The sequence below is a fragment of the Neolamprologus brichardi genome, chromosome 4 (assembly GCF_056152115.1).
Source record: "Neolamprologus brichardi isolate AB-2024 chromosome 4, ASM5615211v1, whole genome shotgun sequence".
In the NCBI taxonomy this organism is placed as follows: Eukaryota; Metazoa; Chordata; class Actinopteri; order Cichliformes; family Cichlidae; genus Neolamprologus; species Neolamprologus brichardi.
The window spans coordinates 8,241,813-8,269,402 of record NC_142107.1 but is presented as its reverse complement, the minus strand read 5'-3'; the positions used below and the strand labels follow the sequence as shown (position 1 = coordinate 8,269,402).

The 27,590-nt window shown below is 39.4% G+C and overlaps 1 protein-coding gene and 1 pseudogene across 1 annotated transcript in view; one reads left to right on the top strand and one right to left on the bottom strand.

Moving 5' to 3' along the window:
* Nucleotides 1-27,590, bottom strand: part of elfn2b (extracellular leucine-rich repeat and fibronectin type III domain containing 2b) — a 73,997-nt gene that overhangs the window by 31,859 nt on the left and 14,548 nt on the right. Inside the window, exon 2 of the mRNA XM_006791610.3 lies at nt 18,651-18,821. The gene's annotated coding sequence lies outside the window, so the exon portion shown is untranslated. The remainder of the gene's footprint in view (nt 1-18,650; nt 18,822-27,590) is intronic.
* LOC148102939 (uncharacterized) lies at nt 3,801-5,026 on the top strand (annotated as a pseudogene).

Below are 27,590 nucleotides of genomic sequence, written 5' to 3'. Positions count from 1 at the left end.
GCCTTAACACTTAGCTGCAGAGGCAATAGATATTCCAGCTTGAAGCTTGTAATAAATCAAGTGTTATAGTCAGTAATGGGGGTGGTTAAGCTCTTCACTGCAGCAGTTTTTATTTTTATTTTTTTCCTTATAAATGCCTTTCTTGAAATGAACAATCGTCCCCATAAAGTAAATGACTTGCTGGATTTTTAGACAATGCTGCCCTGCTGACTGTTTCTTTCGTACCCTGTGTTTAACTCAAATATGAACTATGACGTGCAGCTTTGCAGAGGAAGAAGAAGGTGGATGCTGTAGCATGTAAGCATGTAAAGCCTGGTTTTGTTTGTTTGCTGTAATTATTGTGATGTCTCTGTTTTCTTGTAGAGATTGTCACAAGACTTGGCTTTAATCAAGTCTAATGTGGTTCTGTAATTACAGCTCAAGCCTGACACATATTTGCGTTACATCAAAATAAATATTTTGTGCACAAAAAAATCCACCTCCTCACTCGCCGTGCATGCAGAAATACGTGCACACAGATACAACTGGAATTTAAATAGAAGAGTATGCTTCGGGGATCAAACGGTAACACCAGATGTGAGTGGATGTGATAATGAACACACGGCTGCTTAGCTGGAAACATTCAGTTCACAAGATCAGATGAGATTCCAGGCTGTTAAAAGAATGTGAGCCAAATATGTTTAAAAAAAAAGAAGCATATTCATAGCATTAGAAGCAGATTTGATATGAGCGATATGAGCGATGGATGCTTAGCAGATCTGATACATCCAAATTTGACAAATCCATAAAAATGTGGCTGTGCATTCAAAAAAACTGAGGGATTTTCACAGAAACATGAAATGATAATCCATCTTCTCCTGTTTATCCAATTCAGGGTCACAGAGGTGGATAGAGGGGTGCAAGGTTCTTCCTGGAATGTTAGTCAGTCTGTCAGAGAAACACACAACGATTCACATCTACAGCCAATATAGAATCACCAGTTGAGCTAACATGCATGTCTTTGGACTGTGGAAGAAAGCCAGAGTACCCAGCATGAACCCCCACTGACACAGGAAGAACATGCAAACTCCACATGGAAAAGTCTCAGCCTGGATTTGAACCAAGAATGTTTCTGCTGCAAAGCGACAATCACCACACTCCCGTGCTGCTTTTCCTCTCATATTCCAGTTTATTTCTTTACATTTGAATTTCTGTAACATTTGTAAAATAAGGCTAACCTAATTTTGGTCAACCAATTATAGGAAAACATACAATATCTGCTTTGCATGCACCCAGCTTGCAAGTATCAAGTTCTGAGTTAAGTGATACAGATTCTTTTGATTCTCGATTTCTATCTCTCACTCCATCATGTTTTTACTCACTCCTCCCTTCTAGCTGTCACACGGCTTTGCACTATTTTGCATTCACTTGCTACTGAATTTCTCTTCCATTCCCACCATACTTACAATTTGCCTGTTACTTCCACGCTTTCTTCTCACAATATCTCTGTCTTCAATCTTTACTAAAAGGGTGTTTGTAAAATATTTTAATCACAAGGGAAAAAAAACCCGCTATAGCAACAACATACATCTAATTATCTAATACCACACATTTGGAGCTTATAAGCTGTTAAATATTTTGAAAGGTACATTTTTATGATACATTCAGGCTTGGACTGCCCATTGGGAGCACTGGCTGTGGCTCTTGTTTTTAGCCTGCTGTGAATAGCCCTACTTGGCAAATATGGACACTTATGGATCTCTCTATAAAAAAAACGCTAAGAAGAAAGGCAGGGAAAGCCAGAGGGAAAGACTGAAAAAATAAAAGCTTTATTTTTATTTGTTATGCGTCATTATTTATGAGTCCTTACTAAGATAACATGACAATGCAGTTTAAAAATAATCTTTTTTTCCACAGCAGGTCTTGGATTACTCATTTACACCCTGCCTGAGTCAGGTGGTTGTTGTGTTTGTGTCGCTCCCCACATGTCTTTCAACAGAAAGGTTGCCTTCTTGTGAACAAAGTATGCAACACTGATAGACATAATGATTAACTTTTTTCCTGTTTGTCCTTTAGTTAAATTCTTTTTCATTTACTGGCTGTTATAAATGCTTATATAGATATATTAGAAAATATTTAACATCGGTGAGGCCGATGTATTGGCTGGGATCCAACAGAAATTAAGAAATATATATAAAACATTTATATTATATGCATAATAAATGTGTAATATAATACAACATATAACTAAAGCCCAAACAGATAAAAATTGTAATAAAAATATTATTATATAACAACCTCGCCTTAAATTTAACTTTCCAAAACTGCCACTGAAAAGATTTAAGGGGTTTATATTTCTTTCCAATTACCTTTTATCTTTCAGAAGACTTATCAGTCTCAGAAAACAGGAGGAGGGTGAAAGAAAGCACGAGAAGAGATGTAACTGTACCGTATCCAAGTTGTGTACACCCACTCATTTAAAGTGGATGGAAGGCAGTTGAAAACCTGCCGTGTATCAGTAAGCTGATGAGGTCAAAAGTATACCGTAGGTGGGGGAGGAGGCAGAATTGAAGCTCTGAACAAAGTGTTGGATGAAGGGAAAAAAACAACAAGAAGAAGGAAAAAGGAATCGAAAGCAAATAGGGCGAAATAGCTTGTGATACAAAGGGGGGACAACTGCCAGAAGATAGAAAGAACGTGAGAAAGTGAGAAAGAGAGGGAGAAACACAGAGGCAACAGGACTGACAGGGAGAGCAAGATGATACAGAAGAATGGTGAGGAAAGTAAACAGCTGTTTTGGGGTTCGTTTTTTTTTTTTTTTTAGATGACATTCTAAGACAGATAACAAAAACAAGCCTCATTATACCTTCTATTGTCCCTAGGCTGCTTTAGAAATGTTCGAAGCCATCATTATTGGTTTTCGTGCTTTCGCCTGTCTCTGCCAACCTCTCTCTCACCTTTTTGACAGCTCGGTGAGGGTAAGACTATATTCCAATAATTATGCTGGCTTCTTCTTCTTTCTTTCTCTTTTCTAGCTGTCACCCTCCAGTAAGCCCCAGCAGAAGATCAGATTTTTAAAAAGCCCAAGTGGTTCTACCTATCTCTGAGTGGTAATCATGTCCAGCAATGGCTGATGGTGGACTGATTTACACAGTAACGGATGCAAGTAAACACACATCTATATATATTTATAGTTTGTTTTTTGTCCTCGTTCTGTCGTGGGCATCATTATTTCTTTATATGTGTACGTGGGCATATCCTCAACATATGGTGTGTGATCATACAGAAACAGAAGCTGGTTGGAAGAACAATGGCTTTGGTTGTTAGAACAATGGTTTCATAGGCTGCTGGCTGCTACACTGCATTCTCACTTTTCTGTAAGCCAAGCATGTCTCACTTTCATACACAAATAGAAGTGAAAATCACAACTTTAGCAAAAGTGCACAGTAATGATAAGAAGCTCATTTGGACACATTCATCTTGGTGAATAATTTCATATTTCAGATATATGTGTGCCTATAGGTTTTTCTCAGCGTTCCCTAAACATAAACTAGATTTGATGTAAGTTATGGGATAGCGGGTAAATGAGACCTAATATAGCATGAAGGTATAATTACCCGGAAGGTGGAGAACTCGATGGCTTGATTGCCACTTGGAAGGGCTGTAATTTGTGTTACAAATCACAACCAACCCCCATTCATTGCCATGCATAGCAGTGAAAACACTAAAAGTCAGTCAGTATGGTTTCAGAGAAGAGGTGGTGTAAATCTGCCATGGATATGACAAACTGAATAGTGACTCCAAAATAAACATTTCCGAGGATGAAAATGAACATTCAGAGCAACACTCAGGTGTGTCAGTCAGTGATTGCTCTCTCACGACCCACTGTGCATTTTAAAAATATATAATGGAGATGAAGGAACTATTTTTCAAGATGGTGCGGCCACGTCCAGACGCCTTCCTGACCGCTCTGCTCCAACTATGCACCTTTTTAGTTTTTTACTTATTTTTTGCTCTGGTTTACATCCCAAAATCCTCTAGTTTTATAGTCTACGACAGCAGATCACTTGTAAACATCGGTGACAAGGTTGCACATTTAATCTTGGACACTTTTAAACCTGACCCATCCTGGCCGCCAGAGATACTACGCGGCGCGGACAACAACAAAGGTCGGGCCGCTCATCCAAGGGGTAGAACAAAGATGTGCTGGCGTTCGGAACAGACTGAGACAGCAGGAGCATCGCGCACCACTTCCCAGCATCCTACAGGCCAACGTACAATCGCTGGAGAACAAGCTCGATGACCTAAGAGCAAGAGTCACCTTCCAACGTGGCATGGAGGACTACAACATTCTGTGCTTCACGGAGACATGGCTGACCCCCACTGTACCAGACCAGGCCGTAACTCCGTCGGATTCATTCTTTGTGCTCCGCGCAGACAAAACGGCAGAGTCAAACAAAACCAAAGGTGGAGGAGTATATTTCATGGTAAACAGAAAGTGGAGTGATGCCAGGAGCATTTCTACTCTTTCCAGCGGCTGCTCGCCACATCTGGAATTCCTGAGCATTAAGTGCTGCCCTTTCTATCTGAGTTCACCTCAGTCATCGCCACGGTGGTCTACATCCCACCCCAAACGGACACAGGTGTGGCTTTGTCCGAACTACATGATGTGCTGAGTTCGTTTCAAAACAAGGACCCGGGCGCAGCCCTCATTGTAGCAGGAGACTTTAATAAAGCGAACCTCAGACAAGTCATGCCGAACTTCTACCAGCATGTCTTGTGTCCGACGAGGGGGGATTGAATTTTGAACCACTGCTACACGCCATACAAGCAGGGCTACAAAGCTGTCTCACACCTGGCTTTTGGGAAGTCTGACCACAACGCCATCTTCCTCATTCCCTAGTATAAACAAAACATACAGAGGGAAGAAGTAACCACAAGGGAGGTGAAATGTTGGTCTGCCCAATCAGAAGCTACGCTTCAGGACGCACTCAACGACGTAGACTGGGACATGTTCAGAGCAACATCAACGAGTTTACAGAAGTAGCAGTATGCTTCGTCAGTATGCTAGTGGAGGAGATTATCCCCACTGCGAGAGTCACCACGTTCCCAAACCAGAAACCGTGGGTGGACAGATCGGCTCCAACACCATTGTGAAGTTTGCTGACGACACAGTGGTGTTGGGTGCCATCTCCAACAACGATAAGACAGCCTACATGGATGAAGTGAAGAATCTGGCATCATGGTGCCAGGACAACTATCTCCAGCTGAACGTTGGCAAGACCAAGGAACTGGTGGTGGACTTCAGAAGGAGTCAGCACAGAGACTACAAGCCCATTATCATCAATGGAGCTCCAGTGGAGAAGGTGTAGTCCTTCAAGTATCTCGGTGTCCACATCTCCTCAGACCTGACATGGTCTGCCCACATTCAGGTCCAGACCAAAAAGGCTAGGCAGTGCCTGTACCACCTACGACAACTGAGGAAGTTCAGGGTCTCTCCAGGCGCTGTGGAGAGCATCCTCACACAGAACATCACATCCTGGTTTGGGAACAGCTGTGTGAAGGACCAAAAAGCTCTTCAGAGAGTGATCCATACAACAGAACGCTGCTGCAGGATTGCTCTCCCCCTGCTTCAGGACACCTACACCAGGAGATGCTGGACTAGAGCAGCGCAGATACTGAAGGACGTCCCATCCTGGCAACAAACTGTTCCAACTTCTGCAATCCGGTAGAAGGTCCCGCATCATCTGGGCAAGGACAGAGAGACTCAAGGGGAGCTTCTATCCCCAAGCCACACACACACCACACACACACACCCGCCCTCTCACATCATCCATAAGTGACTGAGACAGGACTCTCTTCTAGACACTCTAAACCCACCGGTACAATGTACATTTCAAATCCCTTTAATTTTACACATGTTCATATTGTCTATTTTGTAAAACGTTCATATTGTCTATTCTTATTTAATTCACTAAATATGCAGAATTCACCTGCTTGCTGCTTACATGTCACTACAGCACATTCACCTGCTGGAAGCACCCATCGGAAGAGGATTCACTGTGATCATAAAGGGAAGGACATGGTCGGCAACTTAAGCAGGCTGTGGCATTTAAACAATCCTCAGTTGGTACTATACCTATTATATATATATTGGGCCTTAAGTGACAGTGAGCCTATGTGTGAGCTGGATTGTCTTTGAAACAACCTTTACAGCTATTTACCAACTCATACAGTATCTGCTAGGTGGCTAACAGATCACTCCTATTCTGGGCTACCTAGATAGTATAACCCTGACATGCTTCCCAGGTTTAAAATAACGCGGGGCTAAGTCTCAGACGACATACTGTTCCTCATTTGCTGCTCTAGTTTCATCTTCTTAGCACTGTGTGTGTGCGCAGCGATAGGTGTATGTGTGCGTGCATCTTAAATGAGACTTTGTCACACACAAATGATGACCCAGTAAAAACTTCCTGTGACTAAAAATGACTGTATATCCAAATTTCTTTAGTGACGCATTTGCTTACTGGAGGAGAAGGCTGCAGCACAGAGTGACATGAGAAACGGCACAGAAAAAAAGGCTGAATAAAACACACCATTGCTTAGGAGATAAACTCCGACTCACTATGCCGTGTCTTAGTTCAGTTATTCCTGGAAGTTGCTACTTTTTTGGCAGTACTGAGCACATTAGTGCACCACTCCTTCATGAATTATTTGTTATAAAATTTTCATTCAGAGGAGTATGTTAACAAGCTCATACATTTCTCTTAGTGCAAGCAGGAGACTTGGTTGGTGTTTATTTCTTAAAAAAATAACTGGATCAAAACAATAGAGGAAAATCCCAGAATCTACCGGGCCAGATGTGTAGCATTACATGATTTAAGCTTCATATGCCTGTCATTCACAGCAACAGTCATCACAAGACCCTATTATATAGGAGAGACTCTCTCAGCAATCAGACAATCCACTTGGCAAGAGTGGGGAGGAAGAACCCCTATTTAATAAGAAGAGATCTCTTGCAGAGAATAAAAGAAGGGGCATAAAAGGACCAAGAACAGCAAACGGAATAAAACCGTACAGAAAACTACAGACTAAAGTTAACGAAAAGAGAGGACTGGATGAGAAGTGATAACTTCATAACATAATGTTCCAGGTCAGCCTGAGACTAGAGCATGGTAACTAATGGCTAACTCATTACTAGCTTTATCACAAAGCGAAGTTTTAAACCTCATCATAAAAGCAGAGATGACTTGTATATCTGTCTGTTCAGTGAAGGCTGATGCAGTACCCAGTACTCACTGTAAAACACATTCTTATTTTAAGATAGAAATAAAGGTTGTAGAGAGGCAACAGAACAAGCTCAATTAGCTTGCAAGAGCTATGCTTGTTCACAGTCATCATTATGCAAATTTCAAAGCTACTACAACTGCTATTACTTATCCATGCAATCAGTATCCAGGGGCTCCTCTAATCAGCCACCTAGAAAAAACAGAATAATCCTGAGAAGGAGGAGAAGGCTATTAGAAGAAGATAGCAAAGGGCTTCCAGGTGGTCCTATTTAGTAGTGTAAGTAAGAAATTGCAGTTACCAGTATAACCGGAGGTCAAGATGAGGTCTTAAAGTCCAAGAAATCTTTCAGAGCAAACTGCTTGCTCTCAAAAACCAATGACGTAAAAAAAGGGAAATCTGTGGACAGCGCTGGGTTCAAGAACCTTGTAAAAGCTGGTCTGAACCATCCCGCAACTGCTCGTGAAAACCTTTTTATCAGTGTTCTGTATGAACGAGGAGTCATAGTGGACATAGTGTATACGGTGATTCACTTGTCTCCAAGGGCACACCCACATCCATCCCACCACGTCCCTCTTACGCTGACAGGAGTGAACATTAAAGATCGCAAAGACCTTACAATATCAAAGCACTCATAAAACATACATGGTACACAGTAAAAACACACTCACACACACAGACACACAAATACAGTACTTTTTTAAGCTGTATCTGCCCATGAAAAAAAAAATGTAGCCAAAGAAAACCCCAAGCTGGTTACGGATGCATGAAATCTCCACAGGATGGTTCTCTGAATGATGTGAATGATATTTTCTTTGATGATATTTCTCTTTCTTCCTCTGCCTCAAACTCTCATTGTCATTTATCATACCCTTTTTGCTGAACGGCTGTTGTTGCTACTGGATAAAGTTTTTTCAAGCATGCTGATCTGATTATAGTTGCTTCAAGATAGGTCAGCTTATGCAACATGTATGGCTCACTGCATATGGAGGATGTCTCTTCTACATTTTCTCCTACTGTGTCTTCCCACTCTCTAGGTTTGGTGGTCATACCTCTGGGAAATCATAAGCCTAAACTATGTTTTGTTATTTTGCAGGCATTATTTTATAGAACAATACTTTATACATCCATCCATCCATTCTGAACTCTCTTTTCCCTCTTCCACCTATTTTGTAAATATTAATAATCATCTGTTTGGTGTCTGTGCTCAACTGTTAAACACTAAATTAATCTTGCTTGGTTATGAGAAACAGTAACCCCCTGCAGAGGTTACTGCAGGGGTTGCATAATTACTAGTTCTTAGAAGAGCATCCATTAAATTGTACATGCAAAAAAAAAAAAAAGATTACACAATAATATACAATAGTATACAACCAAAAGCCATTTTTCTCGTATCCTGCAGAGATTAGGAACATTTCTCCTCATCTGGTGGAGTGCACCACCATAATGTGAATGTCAGCATAGATTAGCATAAATAAAATAAGGCTCATGTAAACTCATTCTCTCCTTCCAGATAAATACTCAAAGCCTTGCCCTTGCATTCTCAAATTTAAACGTTCTCCATTCCAATGCAACAGAAAAAAAATATACTATAAGCCATAATGTCTATTTAAGGTTTGTCTTCTCCCATAATCTGTATGTCTCCTATTATATTGTCTTCATTTAAAGATTGGCCCCTCCATCAAAATGTCTCATGTCTTCTCTTCTTCTAATGGTGAGGACGCCTCAAGCAATATGTGAGCATATGCAACTGATATATGAGCCATTTTCGCAATGGCAGAGTTTACCTCATATGTTGTCAGAGAACACAAAGTACAGTTTTATGCATGCACGTGCCTGTGTTTTCAGTGATGGATGCGCTGTAACACTACAGATTGTTGGCATGGCTATTGCTAGCGCTAGAGCTAGTGCTAGGTTCAGACAACACATCTATCGACAGAAAAGCTGAAGACAGTCAGTATGAACATTTGCAGGAGTTTTAGGAAGCAATTAGTAAAGATTCTCAGAAGGTCACTCATGTCGGCAGCTAATTAAAAAGTCAAAGTATATTTATTTTGTCAGTCTAAGCACCTACATGTATCTAAAAACTGATGATAACAAGGAATTATTACCAAAAGAGCAAGACAATGAACCAGCAAAAGTCCTTGCAAAGCTGTATTACATTAGTTTACAAAACACAACTCAATTTTCACAGGCTCAAAAAGAAATGTGCTGATCTATTGGTGCATTCCTACTGAAAATGATTACCAGAACCACTTCACTGATTTAACAGTTATTGCAAGTAAAAAGAAAATAGTGTATAAATAAATACATGTAAAAAGACTATCACTGTATAAAACTCATTGAATGTCAGTTTATACTAGATAGATAGATAGATAGATCTATCAAAAAATGTCCAAAACTAAAATTGCATTTACAGCAATAATTGCAATTTCTACTCAGTTCTTTTTCTTTCACTGGCACTCTTACAAGCACAAGGTACTGATAATTACTTCAAGGCTTCAGCTTCATTAGCCAGCAGACCTGGCACCCAGATTAACACTTCAAAGAGCTGAGCTGAGAGAAAGAATGAAGGATGTTGGCAGCCATAAAAATATGAGGTACTGTTAAAAAGTTTATCCTTGGCAAGAGAGAGATAGGACGAGTGAGAGAAGAACTTACATCGGGACGAGTCATGACTTGATATGTGAATTTTCTTTCCCTTTTTCACTTTATCAGGTTTGATCCCTCTCTTTAATTTGTTGTGGACTAGATTCTGTGTTGCTAGGCACATGTGTGCAACACACCTGTGTTAACTGCCTGTTCTGTTTTTGAGTGCACTGATGCAGACATAAATGAGTTACATGAGGGAATGAAATAACACAGAAATATCTATGCATCCACAGGCAAAGCAAGGCAAACAGCTCATGAGCAATGCTGATCATCATTTAGCTTTTTTTCTGCATATATATTGAAAATATACAGGAAGCTGCACCAATGATGCAACCTAAAGAGAGTAGTATTATTGAATGGTAGATGCAGTACACTGAGAGTATACTGTCTACTACACTACTACACAAGAAAAGAGTAGAAGAGGCCAGGACACAGTGAAAGGACTATAACTCCTACCAACTTATACATTTCTTTGTTTTATGTTATATGTAAATTTGGCAGGTTATATTAAACACGGCCAGTGTTTCAAATAATTTGGAACTTGGAAACTAAACTATGTTCTGCTTTCTAAGTATATATCAAAGTTCTCACATTACAGTCTATTTAAGCTGTATTTTAATCATACAAATAACCAAAGGTGCAGAAAGGAGAGACACTATAACATAATTTGGTGGCAGCACAATAACATTTACATAATTACATTTCCTGACAGCAGATGTTTTCCACTTGCGTCACCTTATTAACACATTTTCCACACGTACCACTATGCAATTTCCATGTAAATACAGCGAAAAGTCTGTGCACCGTTACATCACACAATAAACAGTTAAGAAGTGTGATATTTACTAAAAAGAGAGTCCCGTAATAATATTTATTGGGCCGTATGTTTGCTCTATCCATTCGCATGTACTGGATTAGATTCTGGATTGAGAATGTGCAGATGGATGGACAGAAGAAGAAGCTACTAATCAAAAAATATTAAATATGCTTTCTTGTCAGTTTACAATGTGCTTTTCGAACACACAACACAAACAAAGGCGTATCTCCTCACTGGTGCTACACATCTGCTAGTTGTTATATCATGTAAAAACCACCAGGCCGGTCAATAAAAACAACATTCACATTTCTCAGTATGAAATGATATAATTAATATTTACGCTGTTTTATAATTCACATAGCCCACTGTTATACTGCATAGACTGATGCCTGCTTAACCCAAATTAGTCAGCATAGCAATTACTAAAAACAATTACATGCTTCTGGTTATTGCATGCACAAACTGTGCACCACTCCACTGTTAAAAGGTGATGCACAGACTATTGAGGCATATGCAGGCAGCTTTTCAGCTGCAGTGATTTTAATTTAATCCATCATTTCTGTAAATACTTTTGGCAAACGTAGCTAAATGTTAGCAACATTTTCTAGCTTCACAAGTTGTCTTTAAAAAAAACTGCTTGTGCCTTTATAAGTATAATATACGAGTATAATATAATACTCGTATATGAGGACTTCTTGGGGCCATTTGTGTAAATTTTGTCTCAGTTCAATTCAATTCAAATTGAGCAAGCACTTAGCAACAGTGGGAAGGAAAAACTCCCTTTTAACAGGAAAAAACCTCAGGCAGAACCAGAAAAAAAAAAAAAGAAAGAGTTACTTTCAGCTGGTCACAAGCGGTTATGTTGCATGTTTGATTTGGCAGAGCTTTACACAGGATGCCTTTCCAGACGCAAACCAGGCTAGAATCAAACCAGCAACCTTTCACAGACCAAGCTAATGCATTTCTCACTACACTATGGAAGTATACACATCTAAATGTAAAAAATAAAAAGAGGCCAAAAGTATTTCACTGTGCAGCATAGCCTTGCAGGTCAGTGTATGCAGATAAGAAAATGCATCACTTAACACCCTTGACCACATTCGGTGTGTGCATGTATGTAAGCATGTATTCATAGCAAAGTGTTGGTGGGCAAAAGTTGAAAAAGCTCAGAACTCATCAGTAAAACCTGTCACACACTCGATGAGACTCAAACTGCGAGATAATTTAATGCTTCATTCCTTCAGCCCTTCACTGACAGCACCCATATACATGGACAAGACTCCAGACAGCACTGACACATACACACACCCCAAATGTCTTTCAATTTATCAGTTTCAAACTGCTCTACACCCACAGATACACAATAACACATTCACACATGGCTTAGTTTTCTCACGCGCACATAGCCAGACACAAACATACACAAAGTCTCAGGCTGCCACCCGATCGATAATCCCATTATAGCTGAAAAGGCTCTTTTATTTGTTCTGATTGAGTTTAGGGGGAGGAAAAGGCATGGCTCATAATTAAAGCAGGATTTGCTAGATTGATGGTTAAATGGGGTGAAAGCGGAATTTAAACAGACAATTGCTGTCGCGCATGTGAAAACGGTATGATAAAATATCCCTTCCCCAAAGACAAAGGCTCAAATTTGTTACTCCTTCTCAAAGTGGCAAAGGTGTAGGTGTGAGTACAACGGAGAGTGAGGGCCACACCTCTCTCAGTGAAAACGAGGACTTGAACAAGAGTCACTATGTTGTATTTGCCTCCAAATAGAGTTTATGCAAATGCTCTTGGCCACAGTCCATCATAAGAGCCGTGAAAAGCATGCAGAGCTTACACATTTGTTCACAAATATGTCTGCAGGTGTGAACATGCCAAAGCCCTGTTTATTAGGATATTCTCACACTATGTAAACATGTAGAAAAATAAAGTGAATGCCCCAAACACATTATATAAGAACTAATTTGCTCATACAGGGCAACTCTTAGAAAAATATGGTATAGTGTGCCCTTGTGAATCTGCTCCCTTTGGCTTTAACAACACCTTCATTAATGGCAATTTCTGCCCATGTATTACTGTTTTACTGCCCATGGAGTAAACAATAAAAACAGTGAAAACAGACCAACAATATCAGTAAAAGTTAAAATACTTCAGGGACTTGAATTGATTTCATAGTCAACTTACTTGGCAAAGAATTATTGCATTGCAAGCACAAAAATTTGCACTGTGCTGTAAGATAAACAGTAGAAGCAGCAAATGTTAAATCTTTTGAATATGAATCACTTCACCAATGTATTCCTAAGTGGCAGGTTCCTTGTAATCATTAGATTAGAGTTCAGACTGAACTCATTATTCTGGGCTAAAACTACGAATAATCAAATGTCATAATAATGTGAAGCTGCGATATCCTGCAAAGCCCTTCACCCTTGATTATGTCTTTAAAACTTCAATCACTAGCACCTCCAACCGAGAAGACTTTACCATGAATATGTCTGTGAAGGTTCTCAGTCATCCAGGTCGTTGTAGTCAAAGGAGCTTGCAAAGAAAAGCGTCTGGACTTCTTTAAGTTGCTTGAAGACGTTTCACCTCTCATCCGAGAAGCTTCTTCAGTTCTAAGGTCAAAACTCCAAAACACAGACTTAACAATGTGGTGTATGCTGTACAGTGCAGCGAGGAATGCCCAGACCTCTACATCGGAGAGACCAAACAGCCACTTCACAAGCGCATGGCACAACACAGAAGAGCCACCTCCACAGGACAAGACTCAGCTGTCCATCTGCATCTTAAGGATAAAGGACACTCTTTCGAGGATGCCAATGTTCACATTTTGGACAGAGAAGACAGATGGTTTGAAAGAGGAGTGAAAGAAGCCATCTATGTCCACTGTGAGCGACCATCTTTGAACAGAGGCGGTGGTTTACGACACCAACTCTCTGCCATCTATAATCCAGTTTTGAGTTCCCTCCCCAGACGCCTTAACACCCACTCACATCCTGGGCCATCTGACCTCAGGAATTCGCATGATAAGGTGGGGCCAGGTTTCACAATGAGCTCACCCGAAACTCTGGCTGATTGGGACCCACACCCAGTTTCACACCTTGGCTCAGGCGATTAGAGGATCATCAGGGGGTCCTTTTGTCCCTCTGTGGGGGGACACTCCCACTAGGTTTAAATCTGGGACTCTCCACCATTTGACCTTAGAACTGAAGAAGCTTCTCGGATGAGAGGTGAAACGTCTTCAAGCAACTTAAAGAAGTCCAGACGCTTTTCTTTGCAAGCTCCTTTGACTTTACCATGAGGTTCCCAAGTTTCATACATTTTTTTTTGTTTTACAGAAATTTGATGTTTCTCAATATTAACACAAAGTTGAAAGGCTTCAGAATGTAAGAAAGTCAGCTACCATGTGGCAAAATAATTTAGTCATCAAAAGCAAGGAAACAAACAGGGAAACCACTGGTTGCACAATGTATTTGAACCTCAAAACATTTGATCATCTTTGATATACAGCCTACAGACAAAAATGATACCTGAACACACAGAAATAATATTCTTCTGTCCCCGTCAAAGTGAGTATTCCCTAGTTTAGCAGAAACTAACTTCTGTAGGCATTTTGCATGAATTTCAAACAGTCTGTGATGCTGGTTTGGTGATAGTTTTCATCTGTAATTCCTGTGTTTCTTCCAGAGATTTCCCCATTTAAAACCCTCCCACAAGCTGGCTTTCAAATCTGGTCTCTGTCTGTGTCAATCCTTGGTGGGTTTGATAGTGTTTTTAGAAGAACTTTTAGTGGTGAAGCTATAAACAAATTCTTTTTTGGAGTCATAGTTCAGATGAATTTCTATCAACCTGAGGCTTCAAAAGCACAAAACACACATGTGTTCTATATTTTGTCAGCACATATAAACACATCTCTTTTAAAAATTGCCTTAAAAATCAAGCCAGTTCACTTTCTCCACAATATTAATGTGCCCATTATGAATTATGACCATGAGTAGCATTTCCGATGAGCACTGAGGATACAGGTCGTCAAACAAATCAGTGGGAAAACCAAAGAAGACAAAAGTCCTCTGTAACTGTAAAAAGCAACAATTTTAGGCATAATTTATTGGAGTATCTTTGTAGGTTTTCAAAAGGAATTATTAAATGTTGACTTATGCAAATATGACAATTAAATGGTGTGACGCTATATGGAAAAACCTGAAATGTTAATGATTTAGATCTTTGACTTGCAGGCATAAATCTTCCACAGTTTCACGGCAAGTAGGTCAGCAACTGAAGTTGACCTTGATATTTATGATTAGCACTTCCCCTTTAAATAGAGATTTTTATGCAAAAAAGGGCACATTTCATCCTGCAAGCCAATTAGGTCGTTAAATATACAAGTAAGGCAGCAATGCTTGTCACTGTGTCCTGGACAGCGCTATCAGTTATATTTTGCACCCACTGTGGTTGATTTTTTTAAATCGAACACAAACAAATGTTTATTTATTTATTAACGTAAGATAAGTATCCTCTTTTTTTTACATTAAAATCTTAAGGGTTGTTTCTGGGTTTTCCTTTTTGTTTTAATCAATGAGCTCTTTTGCAATTTTTAAAAACATTGGTAAATCTGTATTAAGGTAACACTAGGAATTATGTCTTTCTCAGATTAAACATTTTCAACTTTATTTGACTGATTCTTGATTGATTTGCAGATTTTTTGCAGTCCCTGCATACATCATTATTTTTTATTTAAGCGAGAAGTACCTGCTGCTGTGAATAAAGGGTTTCCTTGTGATGAGACAGCACTTCTAGCTCCAGCAGAGAGGCTTGAGCTCATAGTGACTGGTAGCGCATATAAAGGCACATATAGATGCACTGCAGTCATGCTGAGAGCACGTGTATGCTGGAATCTATGTGGATGACACACAATCTTTGCTTGAAACCATGTATGTCTTTGAGGAATAGGGGTCAACATTTGCAAATCCCACTGCACAAAAAAGGAATAAACTACCACTGTTTTTCTAGCAGCTATTGCTTTTCATTAATAATTCTTACAGGGTAGGTGACACTAGTATGCTGGTACTCAGAAAAAAAAGGGGTAACGTCATTTGGGACACATTAGTACCATCCACCTCTTGAACAAATCTCTACTTCTGGGCCTCTAAGATATTAAAATTAGGGCCAAATAGATATTTAATGAGTGAACTGAATGTACTAAATAAACAGTCTGTGGAAACCAAAACAAATATTGGTATTAAAAAGTCAAAATCATTATACTGTCAAAGGCAAGATTTACTAAGTTGCCCCAATTACAATAATGTGCTAATGGTAATTGCAAGTTCTGCGTGTATCTACTAACAATGTGCTAATTCCTAAACAATAGTGACCAGCAAGTTATTTCTGCCTAAGGACACCTTGTGGGTATCAATGTGACACCTGTCTAACAGAATTGCAGCATTTGACGCACTGAGAGGAGAACAGGTTGGGGCATTGTCACATTAATTTGATTATGCAATTTTTGCCAGAGCACAGGGGTGCCAAAGAAGTCCAATGTTGTTTGAGCTTGTAAGCCATACAGTCAGAACATGTTATTTAAAGCAATCACTTAATGGGGGACAATGAATGCAATATTTCCCCCCAGTTACTAACCCTTTCCATGAGACTATACTTATATCACTGGATGTCTCTATTGCTAAAAGTGAACACCAAAATTCAGAACAATCTGTGGCCCTCGAATAAGAATTCCCAGGCAGAAAGCTAAAGAAGACTTATACATTGAACCCCTTCAAGAAGCGTTATCTTAAAATCCGCAGCTGCACTACGCCTTTTTACTGTGGAACTGGTGCTTATTTTAAATAATTAGAAAATTAGGAAAAAACTAAAAAGCCTTTTGGAAATACTTCAACATCAAGAAATGATAGTCTAACCATAAACAAACACAAAGGTCATGTTAAGAAAGTTAGAAGGAGAACAAAAGCCTCAAGGCATTCATTTTTAGCAGTGATTATGCAACTGGTGACAAACACTGTTGGGCTGGTAAAAAAAGACCCAATAAAGACAGAGAACCTACTCTGTCTTATAATTTAATACTTACAGTATGTGGCCCACACACACATTATTATTATGATCTGATTTTATCTTCCGTTGTTTTATGGATCCAAAGTCTCATTTTTATGTTAAACCCACTACATATGATGAGGCTGTAGCTCTAAGGGGAATTGGCAGGTTCACAACTGTAACTACAAACCTCCCCTTCTCTATCACAGTCAGGACAAATCACACAGCACTTTTCATTTCACATAAAAGTCGAGATCATCAATCACTGTTGCCTAAGGTAAGCATATCGCAGCTAATAACAACAGTCAAAACTTCACATAGCACATAATTCTAAAAGAGAGAGCTACGTTTCAGGTGTATTTCCTCTCATCCTTGCTCCTGCATGGCCAATCAGTGTTTATGCAATAAGAGGAAGATAACATCCAATAACTACATCTCTGCTCGCCATGGTCAGTCTACATTATTCCATCACTTAGCTCTGATTAGTCGTAGGTCTATCCAAGGCACTTTACTCTGCATTCATTGGTAATGCCCATTAGAAACTAAAACCTGATCTAAGAGGTTCAGACGCTCATCCATCTGCCATTGCCAAGCTATAAGGACTTTAAGCAGCAAAGAAAGGAAGAAAAAAGAAAGATCAATCCTAAACATCTGGCAGTCATTATGAGGAAAACTAAAGTCAAACTGAAGGACATTAACTGTGTTGAAATGCTCAGGTTTCAGTTCTTTATTTTACAGATGCTTTGTGGGATGCAGTCTGTTAGCATCAGACAGTCACAAATAAAATAGAACTGAACGGCCTGTATTTACATATATCTTGTTATAAGTAAACACATCCCTCCTCTAATCCCTCGTTGCTCATGAGAAATAACATTTTGGCAAAAAAAGGCCAGAAAGTGTGACCCATACACTGAAGCTGTTCCAGAAATGGTTGAAAGAACAAACACTGCATTTCTGGCTGATTTCCAGGAGCATACACTCAGCTCACTTTTTAACTACTTGAAGCTTAGAAGAAGGTACGCAACATCTACGCGCACACTTTGAGCAGAAATTGTCACCTCTCATAATTACGCATGTGAAAACATTGTTTGATTTGATTTTCTTTGGTTTGCTTCCAAAAACAAAAACTCAATTCTTGTAACAATGATGTATAACTGCTGTTTTCTTTTTTCTTTTCTTTTTTTTTTTTTGCAGCACTGTTGTCAGAAGCGCCGAGTCTCTTCCTGACAATAGTAATTAACTTAATGACATATGAGCACCATAAAATGGCGCGGATATGTCACTTCATGAATAGAAAGGTGGTTGAACTGAGCGCCGTTACTCTGCATTACATCTGTCTCAAGAGTCTCGGGAATTTCACTAACATTAACACAGTCGGGAAGGGGTGATCGGAAAAGAAATAATTACAACAATTACTTCTTTGACTTTATCTGTGCCTGACATGTACATACACACAGTACACTCACGTATGCACATGCAGAATATAATAACTGTGGTAAGTGAAACACTGCCAACGTTAATTGCAGTGTTGCCAGTAAAATAAGCGCAATAAAAGTGGAAAAAGATGGCATAATATATGCTTGTTAAGACACTAAAGGATGCTTTCGCCCTAATGCCAAGTTGTATGCCACACACAAACACAAACACACACACACACACAAACACACACACACGCACAGAAACACATAACTGGGCAGAAGCTTGTGACAGGTTGGTTTTATTTCTTAAGATTGTAGCATGTATGTAATTCACTATGTAGGCATGTTTTCATATACATGTGACAAATGGTTTGAAAAATGAAAAGCAACGTCATCTTTATGATGTTTTTCTCTGCCTGAACACACTATGCTTAAGATAGATTTTTATCACCTACCTGTTTCCAGTATTTGTTGTCCACTCTTTAAGTGTTTATTTCAACACAAAGATGGAAAGCTCCTCTTCTTGATTTGCATTTATGAAGGTCTTCTTACACGCTTTGCTCTTCGTTCTGCGGATCCTCAGCGGCTCTGCCAGGATTATTCTAGAGAAGACTCTTGACCTGGAGCTGCATTCAAAAGAAATACAAATAAAAAAAAACTGGAGTTAAACACGACTATCATCTCTAACAGCATTTTACAATAAAAAAAAACCCCTCTCATTGCAATTCTTTACCTTTTTATAGCCATTTTTAAATCATGTTCCTTAACAGGTGAATTAAAAGCAGAGTGCATTGCTGTTACTTCGTTAAATTCATTGTGCACTGTCACTACTTCATTAAATTTACTAATGATGTTTATTACCATTTATTCATTATGCTAAGTAAAGATGAATGCTGATATGAATCGCAATAAACTGCACAGGATTAAACAGATTGAAATGGCGTTATAAAGAAATATCTTCTGGTAAACTATATTCATCCTTAAAAAGGAAGATTGGAAAAATATACATAAACACTGGATCACTCAGCACTGATGGATTTTAAAATACATTTTAAAAGAAAGGGGTTGGCAACGCTGATGATTAGACTTAATGTGAAACTCAAGTGAGACAGATAGAATAAGGTCATCTATCCATCCACCCATTTTCCACCATGTATCTGGGTGTGGTTTGTGATGTCAGCAGACCGCCCTCTCCCTGATCACACTAGACCAAGACAGTGTGTCCTGGGTTTGCCCTGGGCCTCCTCCCATCATGATATGCCGAAAGCACATCACCATTTATAGAACGTTCATCCATGATCTCATTCTTTTAGTCACTACCCAAAGCTGAGGTGGGTGTCCAAGGTGAGGGTAGGAATGCAGACTGACAGTAAACAAACATCTTCACTTTTATGCTGCACTTTCTATTCACCAAAACATATCAGTCTCTCAATTTCACTTTTCACTCTGCCTACTTTAAATTTGCAGCAGTAGGGCCCCCATTTTCCAGCTGAAAACCATTTCCTCAGACTTGGAGAGGGTAATTCTCATCCCAGTTGATTCACACTAGGTTGAAAAATGAAGCCAACAGAATCACATCTACACATAGCAGAGATGTGTACCTGCTACCCTTGTACATGTACTTGGGCAAACTCCCAAACTCCCTCAAATATCCTTGAGATGATAAAGAACTGGTCCAGTGTTCCACAACCCTCAGGTTTCACTGTTATTGTCCAAGTGCAGGCCTGGCAGGACAATGGCAAGAAGGTGTGGCTGTGTGGTGCTCATTTCGTGGCATAGACTCAAACAACATACAGGACCAGTTCCCAAATCCAAAGGCACATGGAAGAAAAAAAATTAAAACTCTGATCGTCCAGGGAAATCCCCAACATACAGAAACAGAGCTAGGGGCAATCCCAGATTGCAGTAGAGTCCAGCCCCTTTCTAGGAGACTTGTTCCAGAACATAAGCCATGTGTTGAAGTGAGCCAGACTATATCTAGCCAGAGAGGTGGCATTCCATATAGCAGGAGCCAATTTTTACATCCAGGGATTGGAAAGCCAGACAGTTGCTCATTTCACATTGCTCAAACCCCTATGACATATGGTGGGCCCATTGGAAGACTACGCACTGCTGAACACGGCTAAGTCCTAGGCATCAAGTGCCTGCTCTCAAGCCCCTACCCCAGGTATGAGTCAAGGGTGTGAGCCCTGTTAACCCTGTCCTTGGCAGGGTAACTTAGTCCCCTAGTCTTGCCATCTTAGTCTGGCTCTTCACTCATGACAAGTTTGCCTTGGGAGATCTTCCCAGGGGCAAAATGTCATGAACAAAATAGTAGCTCCTGGGATCACTCAAGCACACAAACCCTTCCATCATGAGGCTATGGAAAAAGAGGCCAACAGAGGAGAAATCTATGTCACTGCTCTATATATTGCTTTTTCTCTCCTCACTCTCATTCTTTCACTGTTTGTCTTCCTCTCCCTCTCTCTCTCCTATTGACCTTTGCTCACTATTTCAGCTGCTGTGGTTAACTCTAATTAGCATCACCAGGGCAGACAACTAGAGTGACAATAATGATGGCAATAATAGCTGATGGCTACAAGGTGGCAGATGGCTCCATCTGTAAGTATTACTATATATATAATGAGATGCTACCTATCTTCTGTTTCAGTCACAGTGCAGGACACCTGTCACAACATACCTCCAGTCATCAATACACAACACCTATCTATGAACAATTTGTGCAAATAACTGTCAGAGAAACTGACATACTTCTTTTCCTCTCTCCGAGACCTCTCTCTTTGCTTCTGTGCCTTTCTTTATCTCTCTCCTTCACTCTAGCTCTCTCTCCCTTCGGCACTGTCACCCTTTCCCTGACAAACACAAGCACAGACATCCACACAGACAGTCTAAATCAGTTAGGGAGAGTCTGTGCTAGCTGCCCCACAGTGAGCAGAGCAGGGCATCTCATTTTTAGCAATAATACTCGACTGATCCTGTTTCTCCTTTTCAACTTGAATGGAGAAATATCACCAGATTAGACATGAACATTACTGGGCACAGTAAGTAGGGATGGGCATGAGATAAGGCAGGAGCTCATGCCTCATGAAAATGCATGCATGCTGAGGACAACACATCCTATTAGCTCTCACTCTGCACATGATATACTTGCAAGGGACATGAGTGCAGTCACAGAGCAACAAACACATAAGCCTACGGACAACATTTTGACTTTAACAACTGGTGCAAATTTCTGAAGAGCAAGTCAGGAATGATTGAGGACAGAAATTATTATAATTTAAGGATAATTAACAAGGAATTCCTAAACTATGGTGTGTCAAAGACTTTACAGAAGATAATGAGCTGGACTGGAAAGAAAAAGCTATGTTAATTAAGCAGCTCAGTGATGCAAACCTTTAAACTTAGTTGTATTTTATTGTTAGTTAGTCTGTTTGTGTGCAGAGTACGGAGTCAATTCAATTCCTTCATTACTTTCTCATTATCTTCATTTATCTAAACTAAAGTGAGCACAAAAAGAGTGACAAATATTATGAAAGCAAGTGATCTCCTTCTGTTTCACAGATTATGTTTTGAGATGCTGCAACAGTATATAGACCCACGTTATCAGATCCTGATTTGTCTGTCACTAAGTAGCATTTCTATGAAAAGTGTTATTTATTTGATGTGCTAAAAAAAAATAAGGCCCAAAAAACACACTGGAAATGTCGTGTTGTGTTTGCAATACTAAAACACAGATTCCAACATTTTCCAAGTGGCACGCCAGATTTCTGCTTTCATGTCAAATATTATCCATATGTACTAAGCCAATTCTGTTTTATAAACGACAACTTTTTCTAGTGAAACGCCCTCTAGTGAGACTTTTAGGTTACTGTCCAAGTTGTCAGAGACTAATAGCCATAAATGCCTGAAACTCTGAGTTTGTCTCTATGTTTGTAGAGGCAGAAATTGTTAGATGTTTACAATGTTTCTTTTTTTTCCCCAGAGAATAACACTTTTCAGTTGTGCTTACACTGAACAGCCTTCCATGTTGCAGTCAGTAACAACTTTAACTGTTAACCACAAAGCAAAGCATGAAGTAAAGCAAAGACACTTACAGAAAAAAGAACGTTTCCACAGGACTCAATGCAATACTGTAAACAAGTGAATCTACCCTTACTGCTTCCATAGCAATTAAGAGCGTGAGCGGCAACCAGGCGCTGCTAATCAAATGAATTGAATAATTGATCATGAGCAACTGTGAGCACCTCTATAAAAGTAGAAGGCTTAGCAGGAGCACTGAGCTGTGTTTTAGCACAATGACAAGAAGGAAAGACATCAGGACTTAGACTTAGGGCATCAGTGGTCTTAGAGAAGCAAACGCTGCTTGTAATCTCGGAACCAATAAACAAATTTTCAAATAATTTTAAGTTTGTCATTCTAGGGCAAGAAAAGATAATCACAAATGGAAAAGATTCAAGACGGTCTTTGAAACGTCCATGAAAATTTGCTCCAAAGTCAGGCCTTGCCATGGTCAAAGAAACAGCAAAAACTAAATTAACATCCAAGAGCTACATCTTAGTTAGTTAGTTGGTTAGCATATTAAACGTCCACAGCAGTACAATTATAAAAGGACTGAAAAAATATGGCTGGGTGAAAGCCTGTTTTCATTAAAAAGAACATGGCAGCACAAATTAAGTTTGCAAAGTTGCATCTGAGCAAACCAAAACTTCTGGAACTCCTTTGGAAAGCTGAGACCAAAGTGGATATGTTTGGCCTTAATGCAATGTTTTTCGGGTTTCACTGTTTAGAACTTCACTGATTGCACTATCTCTCAAAATGTTTTCCAACATATCAGGTTTATTGCACACGCTTTGATGCATAAACTGCAAATAAACATAGCACTATCTTGCCCTTGGTTTTCGTCCAGGAAACACCTCAGCTGTGAGCGGGGAACCACTGTTCACAGCGACACATCTCAGTGGTGCAACCTGCTCAGCCAGCCAGTGAAATGTGGCCTTGTGGTGATGCTGGTGACTTTTCCATCTTTGGTCTGTGGTGACAACTCTGTGTGTACTGTGATTGATCAACAGTGGAGTTTTTATTAGAAATGTAATTATCAGTAAATGTAGTAAAAGTGAGTTTATCTATTGGTAGTGTTACTAAACCATTATAATTGAATGGGCGAAGTCTGACGCCTTCAAGTTCAATATTCTTATAAAATAAGCAAAGACATTTAACCCAAATCCATTATTTTCATGTGAACAACAAATTATGTAATAGAGTTAGTGTAAACTAAGCATGTACTTGTCTCTCAGTATCAGTTATATATTTTGATGTATTTTCATTTATTAATTTACTTCAACAGGTTTGTACTGTCAATATGCTTACAGACTAAATCTGGGATATTTTCTTTAGTGATTTGAGCCCGTTCCAAATGTTGTAAACAACTGGTGGTATTACCTTTGGTTCAGTGTTCGGCTTTCTTGTGTGTACTTAAGCCAAAAATGTGCCAAAACAACAGACACAGCGTTTCTATTTGCTACAAGCTGCTGGAGTTGCACAGTCGCCTCAGTATTGGAGTTTTCCTTCACAATGTGGATTGGACAGTCATGTGACAATAAACATGGTAGTACGTTTTAAAGGCACAGTACATAAAGTACAGGGTGGCTTGGTGGGTGCAGCGTATTAATGACTTTAAAAACAAAAAAAATGAAACAATTAATTAATTCATTGCCCAGCTCTAATACTTAATACACATTACTGTGTCAAAAAAATCATTTATACTAGTTCAGCGAGCTAGACACAAGGTCAGAAAGAGAATTGGAGCTATTTGGCTAAGATTACTGCAGAGTTGACTCTTTTTTGTCTCTTCTTGTCAGGCTTTCTCTAGCTCTCCCACCCATAATCACATCAAAGAAAAGCAGCTGCTGACACACTGAGAAGGTTGGAAATGAAGCCGTCCAAAGCACAGATGTAAACTAAACTATATTCATAGCTGTGTGCAGTCAGCATTTTTATAGCTCCCACTGCCTCTCATGGGTCCATGGGTGGGTTACACGAATGGGTTACAGAATCTGTGGGAGGCTATGTCTCTGTGTTTGCCCATGTGTTACTCAGTTCTTTGCATTAACAGTAATTAACCAGCAAGTAGACAAAGAGTATAACAATGATGACCGGAAAGGACTGATGAGGTCCCGGGGGATAAGAAGAGGGGGAAAAGGGAGTTTAGAAGTTAAGAGGTTAGGAGAATGAGACACATACGGTAGAGAAGGGTGGGGGGGAAGAGTAGTGATCAAAGGTACGGTATGTGGTTGTTCTGGGTAAGTGCAGGTGTAATATAAATACATTATATCGTGTGTTGTTGTGCCAAGATCATTTGAAATTGTTCTGTGTGTAAGAGATGGCAAATGAAATCACTTACGGTTGTCAACGCAACTTTTTCGTGTTTTGGTTTTTTGGGTTGTTTTTATTTTTTAAAGTTGGAATAGAAGAAAATCATTTTATCTATCTATTTATTTCTTGTTTTTATTGTTTCTTGTTTGGTTTTCACCACTGAATTGCACGCTCATTTGAATGAGCTCAGGTGTCAGACTCATCCAATGCAGAATTTTCCATTTCCACCTGAGGCGCTTTCATGGAATGCTTTTGCTCATTATCTGCATTATACTGTGAGGCTCTATCAAATATATCTACTGTAGTTGGTTAAATCTGAGGAGAAAGAATCCATACAAATTGTAGAATTTATCCTAGTTCTAGCTGTCTTCTCTTCAAATCATTTATAAATACCAGAGGCCCAGTGACACTGGAAACCGAGCATGCCGTGCACTTTTTTTCTCAGATCTTACAGTTATGTTACATATATCTGCACACCCACATCTTTGCATCATCTGTTGAAAGAATGTGGTTTCAGAGCTGGGGGGGGGGGGGGGGGGGGGGGGGGGGGGGGGGGCGCAGGAAGGGCCCTGCAATTATCTATGACTGTTTCTTCACAGGCCTTTTGTGTTCCTGAGATCACCAGTGCTTTCTTTCTCAGAATGTAAGAACTGGCCACATTTAATGTTCCCAATGTTCTCTCTATGATGGTTTACATTGTGTTGCAGTCTGAGTATGTTTCACTTGCATTAAGAGCTCCTTGCTTCCAAATTATACCCCTTGACTCATCTCCAATTGAGTTTGCTTGTAATGAAAATAAAATTGCCATTGACATCTTCAGACCTTTTAACCACTCCATTAATTAAGAAACTACAAAAGAATTTCCCACATCTCTCCATGAAACAGCTTTCGAGTGAATTAGTCAGTTACATGTGATGTGAATTTATGCTGTAAGTCTGCTCTTCAATTGCTCTTCTTTATTTAAAATCTGTTGAATTAAAATATATTTGAATCCTTTTTTAATTAATTTTTGGGGTCTAACTTGCTCATCACTGTTACGTGAGCATAAAGAAACTGTAAAGTGTTAACCAACCATAGCTGCTCCAAAGACTTCACATAAAGTTTCATCCATGAACTCTACAAAGGATTTAATGCTGTCTTTGTCTTTGACAAGGTTTCATTAATCTTATGAGTCAGCCGTTACAGTGAGTTATTTCTGTAAATGTTGCTGTTACAATACTTTGGTTTGTCTAAATTCAGACAAAAGTGTCGACCTCTCTATCACCATCTTAGCATAAAGACATGTCTTAATTAACTTGACACAGCGTCTTGATGATGTGAGATATGCCAGATTATGATCTATGTAATTTTTTGGTGGTTGCAAGCAATAAAAGAATGTCTAATTATGCTTGAAATTCATCCAAGTACTTTGCTGCATTTAAATGTGTAACACAGCCACCGAGCAGATAAATGAAAATACAATATTTTTATACAGAAATAAATACAGTATGAGAGAGGTATGTGGTCTTCTGCTGCTGCTGCATGTGCTTCAAGGATCATTGTGCTTTCAGAGGTGCTCTTCCACATGCCTTGGTTGTGATAAGTGGTTATTTGAATTATTTTTCCCTTCCTATCAGCTTGAAGCAGTCTGGCCATTCTACTCTGACCTTTTGCAGCAACCAGGCATTTTCTGCTTACAGCATAGTATTTCTTTTTTTGACATTCTCTGGTTTTGTGGGAAAATCCCAGCTCAGTTTGAACTTCAGTAGGTCATCTTGATTGTGTCTACATGCCACTACCCTAAGCTGCTGTCGTGTCATTGGCTGATTACATATTTATATTAATGAGCCGTTGGACAGGTGTACCTAATGAAGTGGAAGCTGAATATGAAAACAACTATTTGACCTAAAAGGATCAAAATCTTCACTCTGCCAGTATTTAGGTCGTTTGCTGTTTGATGATAATAAGCACCCTGCAAGGCAAAAAATTGAGGCTGTAAACAAAGACTGGGTTCAGCATCGAATGACTCACAACAAAGGTCATAAACTTGGGGGGGAAGCAGGTGAGCTAACTGAGCTGAAGGTGTGAAGGAGGCCACATCTGGTAAATGTGTCACAAATGGTTAGATAATGATGTGAAAGTCAGGCATAACTTTCAGCCTTCTTGTTTCAAGATTAATTATGCCACGGTGTATATACAACTTTTTAATGGAAAGTAAAAGGGGAAAAAAGAAAAAAGAGAAATAAAACATGCATGAGTACTACATAGTATTTTTGCTGTAAGAACAGAATTATTAAAGAACATTTAATTTAATCATAACTACAAAAGCCCAGTAAATGAATACTGTTCCCACGTCTTCCTAGACTACACCACGAATGGGACTGACTGAGAATGACAAAAGACTGAAACTAAGCTTCAAACAAACACTGTCTATCCTCACGTCCCACCCATCTGTGTGTTTGTCTGTCTTTCCTTCAAGGCACATGTGTCCTTAGTACTGCTGGGCAAAATCTGCCACAGAGGCCTCTGACTGCAGAGCTAAAGGCAGGGGAGAGAAATGAGAGAAAAGGAGAGACAGAGTGATGAAAGGATGACAAGGAGTGACATACTGTGTCAAAAGATTGAATAAAGCCTTCATATCAGAAAACACACTACTTCATTCTTTGCATGCCAATTACACACTCAGTACTTTTCGTACCTATTGAGATGTGTTGGATATTTTGCATGAGTGTTTTATTTCCCCTTCTGAGAATCTTGGGAAATCTAATATGCTGTATGTCATCCATGTCTATCAGCAGCATATATGTATATGTGTACTGTATATAGTTTGTCTGTAAAGCATTAGGAGTGTTGATCTGTGATATACTGAGGTCATAATTATAATTATTGTAAAAATAAATCAATTTATATATTTTTTTAAAAAGCACTCATTAAACCTGTCTAAGTGTGGAAGAATGACTAAACTTATCCACCTGACTAGCCTTCACCCTTTTCCTAGGCCTTTTCCTGAGCTAGCCTCTAGCCTGCTATCCTGCTGCTTTTTC